General features: G+C 34.9%; 1 long non-coding RNA gene across 1 annotated transcript in view; it reads right to left on the minus strand.

The window, feature by feature from the left end:
- The window catches only part of LOC116664251, a 112,651-nt gene that overhangs the window by 54,777 nt on the left and 44,262 nt on the right, over positions 1-13,612 (minus strand). The window contains exons 3-4 of the long non-coding RNA XR_004320671.1: positions 4,114-4,326; positions 221-281 (exon numbers count right to left, since the gene is read on the minus strand). This is a non-coding gene — a long non-coding RNA (uncharacterized LOC116664251). The remainder of the gene's footprint in view (positions 1-220; positions 282-4,113; positions 4,327-13,612) is intronic.

Consider the following 13,612-nt stretch of genomic DNA (forward strand, 5'->3'; position numbering starts at 1 on the left):
GTAAGTGAGACAAAGTACATTGTGGACTTAGAACAACATTGATCTTGCAGTAATTTCCATAGGACGGTTAACTTGCACACTGTAGTTAGTAAAAACATCTGATAGAATACTAGTCTTTTGATTTACAAATAAATTTTCTATGTAATAATATTACACGTTAGTTATGTTCAAACAAACATTTCACAGGAGAAATATTACGGTAATCTGAGGCTCAGTTTACCTTTGAATCGGTGCAAAGGAGACATAAGCTCATGGGGCTCCACATGGATGGACCTCTATACCTAATTCAGTAAATTAGAGGGAAAAAAAAGTTATTCTTACAGCCTAATTGGAAACATCAGAGAAAAAAAAAGAAAATAATACATTTAGAGCCAGAAGATCATCCTTTTGGCCATTGCAAGGCTAATTTTTGCCTGATTAGATAGTGTAACTCTTAGAATCTTCAGATAGCAAGGTTTCTATTTATTTGAAATCCTGTGTACCAACTTGGCTTAACTTCTGCTGTGCTTCTTGTCTGATGATCTTCCTAGGAGTAGTGGAAGCCCTGAGGAGCCCTTGCCTCTGCATTTATCAATAAGACTCAACTTGTTTTCAGTTCCTTTACTTGAAGATTTCAAGCCATTCTAAAGGCAGTCTATAATAGGGGTAGTGGTTCCAGAATGTACATGAACTTGCATTTTCAAATGGTTAGGTAATCACTGCCTTCTTAAAAAACCCTGGTACCCCTCAGTACCCCATCATTATAACACAATGATGTCTTTATAAATTGGTCTCTGCTAATACCTCTACAGGCAGCAAAGTTGTTACTCAAGATTTTCAGCGTAAGAAACTCAGCTGAAATCCTTTAAATAAAGCACTCTCTTCAGGCAAGAGGAACAATCATGGTGGATACAAATCAAGGTTTTCTTAATATTTTTAAGGATTATTTTTACTTATAGTTTAGTTATACCATGTATTCCCAATAGAACCACTACAAAGTTTTATTTTCCTCAATTTCTTCTAAACTTAAAGTGGTAAAATTTATCAATAGTGTTAGTTCAATTTTCAGTGATGAATGGAGTCATTCTTGTTTGTTATTTTAACAATCATGGTATTAAAATATATTTTCAAAATGTTGCTGCAATTTTATGACCATGAAACTTATTATTAGTAATAAACATAATGGCACTAGCCTATAAGACATATGTCATTCTCAGCAAAAGTTTGTTATTATGTGAGGCTCAGAGGCACACTATATTTTCAACAGTGGAATCAATTTCTCTCAATATTCTCTCTGTAAAAACCATAGCACTTTGTCTCATAAGGCATTGAACATAGTCTATCCTGGATTATGGTTACGTACATACATTTTTTTTTTACCGTATTAGATTTTACCTTCCTTCAGGACATTATTTATTTTCAGTTTTCACTACAAAGAGTATACATTGAAAGAGAACAAAAGTGTGCAGTTAGAGGGTATAATATTTCATTTACTCTTTACTAGTAAGATTTCTGGAATAATTTCTCCCAAAATTTGTTCCAGAGGACACTGACTCCACTGGGTTTTACGTGAAAAGAAAAGTATTAAAAATGAGTTGGTAAAATGAGTCGGAAAATCACTGAATAGTAAAATACATTCACAGAGTTTCAATGCACATTAGCATTTTAAAGACTCTAAGCTGTCTTGCACTGAAGAAAGCTCTTTTCCTTTGTTTAACTCAGCATTTCCAAACTTATTTGACGACAAGACACATTTTTTCCTACCCTGCAGAGTGTTATTGCTATCTCAAGGAGAACATACATTCTACAAAAACCATTAAGGATACATAGTGGTCTTATTCAATCCTCTCATTTTATGATTGGGGATATTTAGGACTCAGATCAATTAGATAATTACCCCAAATCATATAGCAAGCTAGTAACAAAAATGAGACAACAATTTAAATCCAATTATTCCCAAGCTACTTCTTTTTCTACTATCTCACACTGTTTTTCGTTATTGGAATGAATGTCCTAATCCCCAACATTAGTAATTTGAAGGATATCTAAAAATTGCTACATTTCTTTTTAAAAACAAATTATGTATATTTGTATTTATTCACACATTAAAAATCTTGTGTGTACCTATATATGTATATTAATCTATCTATTTGTTTATGTATGTATTTCTGCCCCTATGAGTCTTATATATTTATTTAACAAGAATTTAGAATGAGCAGTGGTGTGGCTACAAATTACCCTAGGTATGGGGATCATTTTAAACATACTACATTTGAATGCTGTCCAGCAGGAAAATTACATAGCACTGTAGAGTGCAGAAACAGCTTCTCTGGAGTGGGCTGGATTATATCATTAAAACCTTGAGGACAAAGTTTAAGTAAACTTAAAGGATAGTAAGTAAAATGGAGGTGGAACCAAGGGAGTGACACATGGTTAAGACAAGGGCACCCTTTTTAGTTTAGAAACCAAATTCAGTATTATTCAGCAAGTGGTTCTGGATATCAGATATAATTATTTCCCTAGGTCCATTCTCAAATCATCCTTATGTTTGTAACTGTCCTTATTTTTCCTAGAAAATTTAATGTCATCCACATAATTGCAGTAAAATAGAAGGTTGTCTTCCCCCAAAATAAAATTTTCTTTCTCATTCTCTTTTTATAGAAAGATGAAGTATTTTAACAATCCAAACTATATTTTTCTAATATGAAATATGAAAATTAACTTAATATTAAGTCATATCTTTTCTTATTCAAATTATTTTATTTTTTTTCTCATGATTTTAGCATAAACTGTTTGAAAAATGAAATCTTGAGTTACTGAAATGCCTTGGTGAAGATTTAGTAGCATTTCATACGAACTATAATTGGACCTATGTTTCTATTCAAAGGGGAAAATCCATTTTAGCTTAGTCCACAATATCTAAGTTATTCTTGTCAGAGAAACATATCTATAAAGACTTCTATCACCACCCTAGTGCGGATAGAATACTGAACAGAATCATCTGGACCGAAGACATACAGACAGAAATGCTAATTAAGCATGGCCATGAAAAGAGAAAGGAATGCCCTACTTTTTGTAATAACTACTACAGGATGTATTTCATGAACTTCATTGGAGAAAACAACTGTTAGAAAAACAGCTGATAAAGATGATAATATTTAAAATCAGAACACTGATATTCAGTATGCAGAGACTGAAAAATCACTGTGCAGTAAAAATATTCCTACTCTGTTGGTGGGAATGTAAATAGATGCAGCCACTGTGGGAGACAGTATGGTAGTTTCTTAACAAACTAAAAATAGAACTACCATATGATCCAGCAATTCCACGCCTGGGTATATATCCAGAAAAAATTAAAACTCTAATTTGAAAAGATACATGTACCCCAATGTTTATAGCAGCACTATTTGCAATAGCCAAGACATAGGAACAACCCAAGTACCCATCATCAGACAACTGCCTCAAGAAGATATGGGGTGTACACACACACACACACACATATAACAATATTACTCAATCAAAAAAGAATGAAATAATGCCCATCACAGCAATGAAGATAAAAGTAAAGAATATTATGATTAGTGAAATAAGAGAAATATCTCAACATATACTGTATGGTATCACTTATATGTACAATCTAAAAAACCATACAAATGAATGTATTTACAGAACAGAAAGAGACACATAGATACAGAAAATTAACTCATGGTTACCAAAGGGGAAAGGAAGAGAGGGAGGGAAAAACTGGGGATATGAGTTTAACAGATACAAACTACTATACATAAAATAGACAAGCAACAAGGATTTACTGTAAAGCACAGAGAATTACATGCAGTATCTTTTAATAACCTATAATGCAATACAATTTGCAAAAAACCTGAATCACTATGTTGCACACCTGAAACTACCACAATATTGTAAATCAACTATAGTTTAATATAACTATACATGTCTATGTTACTAGATATATTAGTTTTCTATTTCTGCATAGAAGTTACCATAATCTTAGTTGCTTAAAACAATGTAAATCAATGATTTCACAGCTTCTGTGTATCAGAACATGGGCTACATAGGTTCTCTGTTTAGGGTCCCATCAGACTGAAATCAAGACGTCAGCTATGGCTACGGTCTTACCTGAGGCTCACTGTTCTATTCCAAGGTTAGCTTGAAATTGGAACTGGACATTGGCAGAATTCAGTTTCTTTTGCTGTAGGAATGAGGTCCCTGGTTTCCAATGTTGGCCAGGGGTGGTTCTCAGCTCAGAGAGGCTGTCCCTCAGATCCCAGTCATGTAACTCTTCTGTAGTTAACTTCATTAAAGCCAGCAGGAAAATCTTTCTGCAGTCCACTACAACAAAGTCATACAAAACACAGTGTAATCAAAGGACTGTCTATTCCATTATCTTTGCTATCTCATGTAACCTAACCAAGGGAGCAAATGTTCTATTTTATTCACAGACCTCATGCAGCCTCGTGAGGAGAAGAATGTACAGGGTGAATACAAGGCATGGAAACCTTGGGGACCGCCTTAGAATTCTGCCTGTCACACTAGAGTACAGCCTTCCATTTTACAACTGGTTGGAATAAGAAAAGCCTAAGAACATAGAAAAGGTTCAGTAATATCTATAAAACAACATAAAGTCAGAATGAAAATAATTCTGCTACCCAAATACAAATAATGGGAGATGTAGTGTTCAAGTTAAGATTATTTCATCTTTCATCAAAGACTTAGTATTTATCTCCATAGATATCTTTTCATTTTATAAAACGCATGCTTCTTAAATATATTAAACTTTTAAACATTCAAAAGTAGGTATTGGTATTCATATTAAAAGTCTTCTGTATATAATTTTGAATGTATTCTTTATAATAATTAGTAGAATTCCATGTGTTAGTCCAATCTTTCCTAATTATTGATTTCTTTCCCTGAAGCTTACCCAGTAAAGTCTTCACATTTCCCTCAGCTTAACTAAACTTCAGACAGGATGTCTCCTGATTATCAGCCCCAGACTCTCTTTTCCTAGAACTTCAGAATCCTTGCAATGGTAAATTCTTTCCCTTCCCTTTTGAGATGTAAGTCTTCTACACCCCAGAAAATATCTTTCCTGAGAACTTGGAAGCCATCTCTTTGCAATGTCATCATCAGAGGGGAGGGCACTTCTATTTCCCAGTTTCTGTGAGTGGGTAGGAACCTAACTTCAACAAGAGACAGTTAGCAAACACAGACGCCTTATTCACATTTACCAACCTCCTTCCTAAGTGTCCTTCAGTACTTTCCCATTAACTCACCCCAAATATTTAAAAATTCTTCATTTTTTGTTTGTTTCAGGAGAACAGAGTTTAATCTCTCTCCCCCAGTGCAATAGCTGTGACTACGACTACTGTAGGTCTTGAATACAGGCTTCCTTGCCAGTTTTAAAAAAAGGGTCCAGTGTGACTTCTCTTTGACAAGCCTCAAGTTAAATAACCATGAAAATTATTGTCACTGTACAAGATGGATCTCCAATGACTATTTTATTTGGGTATTTGATACCAGAAAAGACGCATTATGAATATATGGAGGCCCCCGTAGAAAGACCCACCTCAGTGAAGATTGCCTGATAGCACAAAATATTGCACTGTTATCTATACAATCTGAGCTCACATACATTTTCACAAAGCAGCATCTACAGTCTCATCTCGTATCAGGCAACCAGTTAAGAGTCTCATGGTTTTATGAACCACGTAGCAAAAAACTTTCGTTTATCAAAAAATTAGAATCTTTAACGAAGATTACGTCATCTCTCATGAGCTTAAAGATTCACACTGTAGGTTTCTCCTCTTGTAAACTTACTTTTTCATCTTACAAATTCTAAACATCTTACAATTTGTACACTTAATTTTTACTAATGAAAAGATTGTAAAGGGTCTTTATGCCAATGATGTAACACGAGCTAGATAAAGTACAGGGGGGTTGGTTTTGAAACAAGAGAAGAATTGTATTACTTTGCTGTAGGTTTGCTCAAATTTAGCAGGATCACAGTTGGGGGCTAGATAAGTCCTTGTTCTCAGGGGTAATCATACACATTGCAGGACAATTAGCAGCATCCGTAGTCTCTGCCCAGGGGATGACAGCAGCTTATCTACTCCCAGTTGTGACAACCAACAATGTCTTGAGACATTAACACGTGTCCCCCAGTGTGGGGGTGGGAGGAGAAAAAACCCACCCCTCAGTTGAGAACCACTGCTTATTGTTAGGAGACAAGGAGATAAAGACATTGCTGTCAATGTAATGCATTGGAATTTATTAAATCTTTGGTACATATAACCAGCTAATTATATTCCTTACATTGGGAATTGTAACAAAAGCAGGAAAACATTATTTGACATTTATCCACCCATTGATTTCTAGGTGTGCCTGTCCAAGATAAGAATATCTGAACTGTTATCAACGATAATCTGACACTGCTGTTGGTTGGGTCTCTTGGATATTTATTTGACTTTAGGAACAATGGGAAGAAATTAAGTTGTCAGACTATAGTCCATGTAGGGCAAGCCAAACAACACTATCTGTATACATGAAACAAGTCCAGAATTTGAGAACTGAAATTAAATTAAATCAATGCGTCATAGGCTCTGAAACGAGTTCCTTTCTCCACATCCCACATGCCCACAGTGTGAAGTAGAGTCCACCAGAGGGCAATGGTGCTTTACTATGGAACACAGAAGGAGACTTGGTACCTTCAGACCGAAGTGATGGGAATATGTCCAAGTTTAGAGTAATAATGTGGTGGTGTTTTTCCTATATTGTATACAGAAGGTTCTTGTTAAGTTAAAATATTCTGTCATTCTTCAAAATTCAGTACAAATATCACTTCCTCCAGGAAGTGTTCTACCAGGTAAAATGTGGACTAGCATGCTCCCTTGTATGCTATAATAAAACTGTGCATTCCTTGGTCATAGCACCTGGAATATGTTGTAAAGGCTTATTTGTCACTGTCTTTTATTACACTGGGAAACACCTTTAAGAGCCAGGACTGCAGCCTGGTTGACTTTATATTCCCAATAACATAGACTGATAGACTGCTGCCTGATATGCAGTCACTGTTTGCAGAATGAAGATGGGGTAAATTAAATAAAACCCTTAATCAAAATAGAAATCCTTATCAAAATAATAAATTAAACTATGCGGCATGTGGAGAGGCTGAAATATAGAACCCATTAGGAAACAATCTAATAAAGTGGTAACATTCCACTGTATTTGATAGATTGATATTTACTTTTTCTTTCCCGTGATATGTTTTCATAAAGTAAGGCCTCAAATTCCTTTTCCCTGACACCTATCTCTCAATTTTTCCTTATCTAGGATCGGTAACAATGAAATCAAAGGACAAAAGTTTCTGCTCTTTCCTTTTTTTTAAGACCCCAGAGTCTCATTTCCAAAATGGAAAGTATTTCCCAAGTGTATTTACCCTTGGTGTGTCATATACCACTCTATTACTGGATTACTCCAAACTTTTATTAGCTAGCACTGACTTTCATTAGCATTGAACAAGTCTCTATAAAGCAGTAGCTACAAAGTTTCCTCAAAGTACATGTCTCTTCTGCTACTGAAAAAAAAAATTTTTTAAAGCTAAATGTTCATAGCTAAAAAAAAAAACCTCCAAAACCTCAAAACTTTCAAACATTAACATAGATGACTACAAGAGATTTGCTGAGGCAAGTGATTCAGTGATGTCACTAACAGAGACGTTTCTTCATAACTTGGCGCCAGAGACTGTGAACTTGTATTGATGCAAAGCTCAGCCCCATAAACTTAAAAAGTTGAGACATCATTTATTAAAACCATCATGTGCCAGGAAATGTGATGAACAATCCACTCCCCAAATACATGTGAATTATATGCAACCCTTTTCCAGCAGACAGAGACTTCTGCTGACTCCACATGAAAGCTCCTTATGTATATTTAATAGAAAAAGCAGGTTGCTTCACACAGATATTCCCTGAGTGGAGACAAAATGAATAGAGCAATAAGGGAATGAAAGACAGCTGTCCCACAGAGTTGACTACGAGGAGATCTGCAACGATGAGAAAAGAACAGAATACAACGAGGGGATCTAATCAAGGCAGATGCAATTAAAGAGTGTGCGTTTTAAATGCTGGATAGATATTTCAGATAAAATGAAGAATATCTTCTGACACAGTGAAACAGGAAAGCTAGAAAAACATCCTTGTGGTGCCAGAGATTGACTAGGAAATTTCTGCTTCCAGAACAAGTGAACTAAAAAGGGTTGTTTCCTCAAACACTAGGACACTCAGGAAGTGATCTTTTACAGCACTGAATAAAAGGATAAATATCAGCAAGAAAATAGACCTCAGAGGTTCAAAAGAAACTCAGTTATGTAGTATGATAAAATTTACGTATCTGCTAATAATTTCTTGAAATTTCCTCTGCACTAAGGGTTTTCTAAGGAGAAGGGTGATTACTGCTATATAAAGGGCAGGGTTTCATTTGCAGAGTAGAAGTCCTACAGAAGTCTTCTACACATTCCCTGGATGGGGACAGCAAGCGTGGCTAGCAGACATTCAACTTTTTCTAAGGGTTTTATTGCCAATGTTATCACTGCAAAACATATCGGAAGATGTATCAGAAGTGATTACCACTCAATTTGCACATGAATTTATTTACCTCAATTGAATAAAACTACTCTGAAGTTGTACCTTCGCAGTGGGCAGGGTACTGTATCTCAGTGTTCAGAGAGGGTGGGGCCTCCACCTGCCTAGGATTGTTCAATGATCTCGTGGTTCTTAAACAGTCTTTATTTTTCAGAAAAGATACCATGGTCTTAGACCACTCTGGCCACAGCTATTATGCTCGCCTTCAAAACGCAATTATTTTTTGGCAAACTTGGTTGTTTAAAATCTCTGGGGTCTTTGCCTGAGTCTAACTGCAAGTTTCTCAAGTCACACTTTGTAGACATTCTCATTTTCAGTCTTCCTCATCCATAGCACCAATCGTGGACATGGACACTGTTCTCTGTTCTCTAGTACTCTGAAAAGCTGAAGAATGAAAACCTTTCCCCCAGGATTAGGAAAAATTCTGAAAACAATAGTAAGAACTTATTTTTCCTTGGTAAACACCCATCCAAAACAAAACAACAAAAAATGTGGAAACTTTCATTTGAGTATCTGACAATTTCATTTGGAGGTCCTAAAATTTAAAATAAAACACAACACAACAAAACAGAAAAACCACTTAGTTACTTACTAAGCTTAGATGGACTCAGAACACAAAGCTTAACTACCCTCTTAGAATGAGAATAGAATTTCTCTTATTCTTTCCATAAAAATAATAACAAAACTCAATTTAAAAACACTATTTTATCCTACTCTAAAGTCTACCTGTAATTGAATCTAAAAACGCAAAATACTACAAACCTGGGCTTTTAAAAAGACATGTTCATTTACTACATGAAACTCTCAGATATTTATGTACAAATGTCAAATTCTGACATTATGACATTTAATAGATTGATTCTTTTGCACTAGCAGAATCTGGGAGAAAGAAGATACCTTATAAAAAGTTTTAAGGTAGACTGAAAATAGTCCAGATATACACAGAAACTAATTAACTTTACACAATACAATTTTTCTATGGGACCAAAAATGTTAATATTTCTAAAACAGCAAAAACTGGAAATGATTTAAGCTTCCAAAATTTGATGAAAGATTAAATGTATTATTAGTAGAAGTTATATTTTAAAATATTCTCCCATAAAATGTTATGTTCAAAAATATTCAATTGTAGAAAAACAAGATTAAAGAGTTTGTATACTTTAAAATTAGTTCTTTCTTGGAGAAAGAACATAAGTACAGTTGTACTTAATAAAATTTGAAATAAATGAGATTAAATACGAAACAAATATGTGGCCAGAAATCAATACGAGTAACAACTGAAATAAAAGATGAGGTCGTGTAAAAGTTAAAACTAGAAATTAAAAGTTTAAAAATAAATTTAGGAATGAATAATAATGACATGCTTCTTTGTATTGACAGGTAATTCTTAAAAGAGAAGCAATAATGAACATTTAGAGCAAAGAAAATATGAAATACAATTATGTTTAATAATTAAAGTAATATTAAGTAAAGCAGAAATAAAAGCAAAATTATTCACATAAATCACAGACATATCCATTCGAACATGGCATTCAAGTGGTGAACACCCAGCAACAGAGATACCAGGTTCACCCTGGCAAACTAATTTCCAGGATGTGATAAGCTTTATTCTAGCCCTGGATTTACTGAAGAAAAAAATGCAGGACAGGAAATGCAGAATCTGCAGCATCAAGAACTTCACTGAGATACCAGCATAGCTTCTAGCTCCCAATCCTGAACAAGAAGGCACCTCGGTATAAGGAAACTGCACCCGCGCTCCTCCAAGTATTCACAGTTAAATTGTAGTTGTGAGTTGAATCTACTAATGATTAAGGTGAATAAGAAAATATGATGTTAATTGGGGTGCTAAATTTAATTTATTTTGTGGGGGAGATAAAACAAAAGATGATTCTACTTGAAGGCAGGGTTTTCCTTGCCTGGCTACCACCAAGGCCTAATGCTATGATGAAGGTTGAGAGGCTTCCAGAAACTGGAAAAAAGTCAAATAGATTCTCCCCTTAGAGCCTCCATGAAGGAACTCAGCCTGCCATTACTTTGGTTTTAGCCTGGGGAGACCTGTGTAGACTTCTCTTCTACATAACTGTAAGACAATAAATTTCAGTTGTTTTTTAAGCCACCAAGTTTTTGGTACTTTTATACAACAGCCACAGGTAACTAAATGGCCGGCTGAACCGTTTAGTTCACTGTAGTTGTTGTGCCTTCAAAGGTACAAAACTTTTGGGGAGTTGGACTTTTCCTCACCCATTAATAGATTTACAAGTCATTTGAGGGTTTGGTTGAAAGAAAAAAGTATAATTATGTGCATTCCTAGTCATTTTCCGAAAAGGAGGCTCCTTTGTAAATCCTTTTTATATTTGTAATTATTTTATTTTGTATTTTGGGCCAATTCTGGAATACTCTAACTTAAATTCTCTGGTCAGTTTATTTTACTGCAATTCTTTTCTTTCCCCTATAAACATTTAGATCTATGAAAATTACGCTGAGTACATATTCAGTTAATTTGAATTTCAACTCCATTATCGAATGCCCTTCCCGGAGATTACATGTAAGTATAAGGGAAAGTTTACAGTCATCCTGGTATTTGGATGAAGCAAAGGCTTCTGGTATTATGGTGCCTTGCAACAGGGCACCTTCCTCTGGTCCTGAGCTGATGGGTATCCACTGAGTTCCTAAGTTTTGGTTGGTTCTGTTCGTATATAACATTCTGAGGGCTACTGTTGTAGTCCAGAGTTGGTTAATAATATGTTCTCTTAACTCGGTCTTGGTGGTTTAGCTTTGGTCTCCTGCAGAAACTGCAGTGTCTCTCCTCACTCTTACACCTAAGATCTGGGAGTGACTCACACTGAATCCCTGGACCCAGGGCTGGACTCAGCTTTTGTAGTTGCTGAGCTTGTGCAATTTTAGGTAATTTAAAGAAACAGGAAAAAAAATAATTTTGGATTCAAAATTAGGTATAGGGTCTTTGAAGCCCATACACTGAGGGGCTCATAAGTTATAGCTTCTTTAGCCTCATGGGAAATCCACATTCTACAGGGCCAATCATATCACTTAGAGTTCAAAGCCATTTTATCCCAATGCAGTTCTTACAGTACACGAACTGCAAAGCTAGTCATCAGGCTGTTAGCTGCCACCTGCATCCTTCATCGGGATATGGAGGAACTTCTGGAAGCCTTCCCCATTTTATCCAGGTTGTAGGTTCCCAGGAGAACTGCCTCAGGCTATTCTGTTCAGCCCTGCAATGTCATTGCTTAGCTAACTATTGCTGCTAATTTTGGTGTGGTTTTCAAATCAAAATTTTAAAAGAAATAAGGGAAAAGTCCTTCTGATAGCTTTCTCCATGACCAGTCTAACACCCACCGCTACCAGGATTAAGGTCCAGAGGAGGGGAGTGAGATCAAACACACATTTGAGAACTCACCACTTCATATAAGGATAGAAAATGTAACCTAGCCAAAAATCTACTTGGTGTGAATGGGTAGAATATTCTTTTTTTTTTTTTTTTCCTGTGGGGGAAGCTTTATTTAATTTGTATTTCTTTCTTTTCCTTATTGAGGTAGTTAGAATCCTGCCCTCATCCCTGGTGCAATAAAGATGGAAGAATAAGAAAGGGAACTTTGTCTCCACCTTAATGTTGGAGGACCCAATGAGAGGGATTGCAAAAAATATCTTACCCATTCTACATTTGGAGTTTAGAATGAAAAAGGAATAAGTAAACTTTTGTGCACTTGGAGTCAATGGAGGATATTCTGTTTCTTTAATGTGTAATAAACTTGCATATATAGAGAGGGTAAGCATGGTACCAGTAGAGAAATAGTTGTCAAAGATACAAGAATGATAGGGAATAATGAAAGGAATAAACCAGAGAAAATTGTTCCAAGACAACAGATAACAAGATCAATCTGTAACCAAAAGAATTCATCTTCTCTTCAGATTTAGACTTGTATTGGCCAACAAGGAAAATTCAAAAAGCTGGCATAGGAGAGAAATATGAATCACCAGCAGTTAACACTGAGATTAGCATAAAACTTTGTATTTCACTTCCTTTTTCACAAAGGCAGTGTTTTCCTCCCACTGAAAACTAAAATGGCTAAAGCATGTATATTAAGTGAGGTGAAATCAAAAGAATGACTGAAAATATGCAATTCAACCTTTAAATCAGCATGTCTTTCAGTCATATTTCTTGTCGATATGAAACCTGATATGCAAATTCCCATACATGGAAAACTAAAGGCCAGGACTCACAGAACAATTTATCCAAAACCTAGTTGTCTTTTATTAATGGTTAATCCTTAAAGAGAGTGAACAGTATTAGATTTAGAAGAAGATAGTATTCATGTGCATATTTTTTTTTTCCTGGTTACATCCCCTTTGCTTCCTTGTAACATCTAAAGCTAAGGAACTCCTTGCTACATACGTGATCAATCATAATGATTATAAATGGTTAAATTATAGGCATAATCCAAAAATTAACCAGAAAAATAAAAATTTAATTCCAAACTCTCACTGAAGAAGATATATTCCAGAATAAAATATAAATAGTTTAGATTATTTTGATTCTTAATTGTGTATTTCAATAGCAAATATATTTTAGATTTGACCACAATATGTATACGTTAGTCTCACCATGAATGTCTTCTTCATGTTTAACTACACATTCAGAAACTGTCTAGTTTGATCCTACTTAAAAAAATCAATATTTGACTTTAATTTTATAGTACAAGCTTATATGTGCTTAGCAATAATCATTAAAAATGGAAACAATCAGTACATAAAATTATAGTCCTACTTAAATTTTTCCAGAAAGCATCTGACGTATAATAACTATAAATATATATGTTCTACGCTGAAAATGTCTTATTTCAAGTAAACAAAAGTATTTCCTATGTTTTTCAGTTAAAAACTCAGAAAGACCTCATGTGAGGTTGAAATATTCCAAATTTTGATGGAATAAACAACCTGCAAAAGCTTCTGTAAATGTG

This window comes from Camelus ferus, chromosome 6 (genome assembly GCF_009834535.1).
Source record: "Camelus ferus isolate YT-003-E chromosome 6, BCGSAC_Cfer_1.0, whole genome shotgun sequence".
NCBI lineage: Eukaryota > Metazoa > Chordata > Mammalia > Artiodactyla > Camelidae > Camelus > Camelus ferus.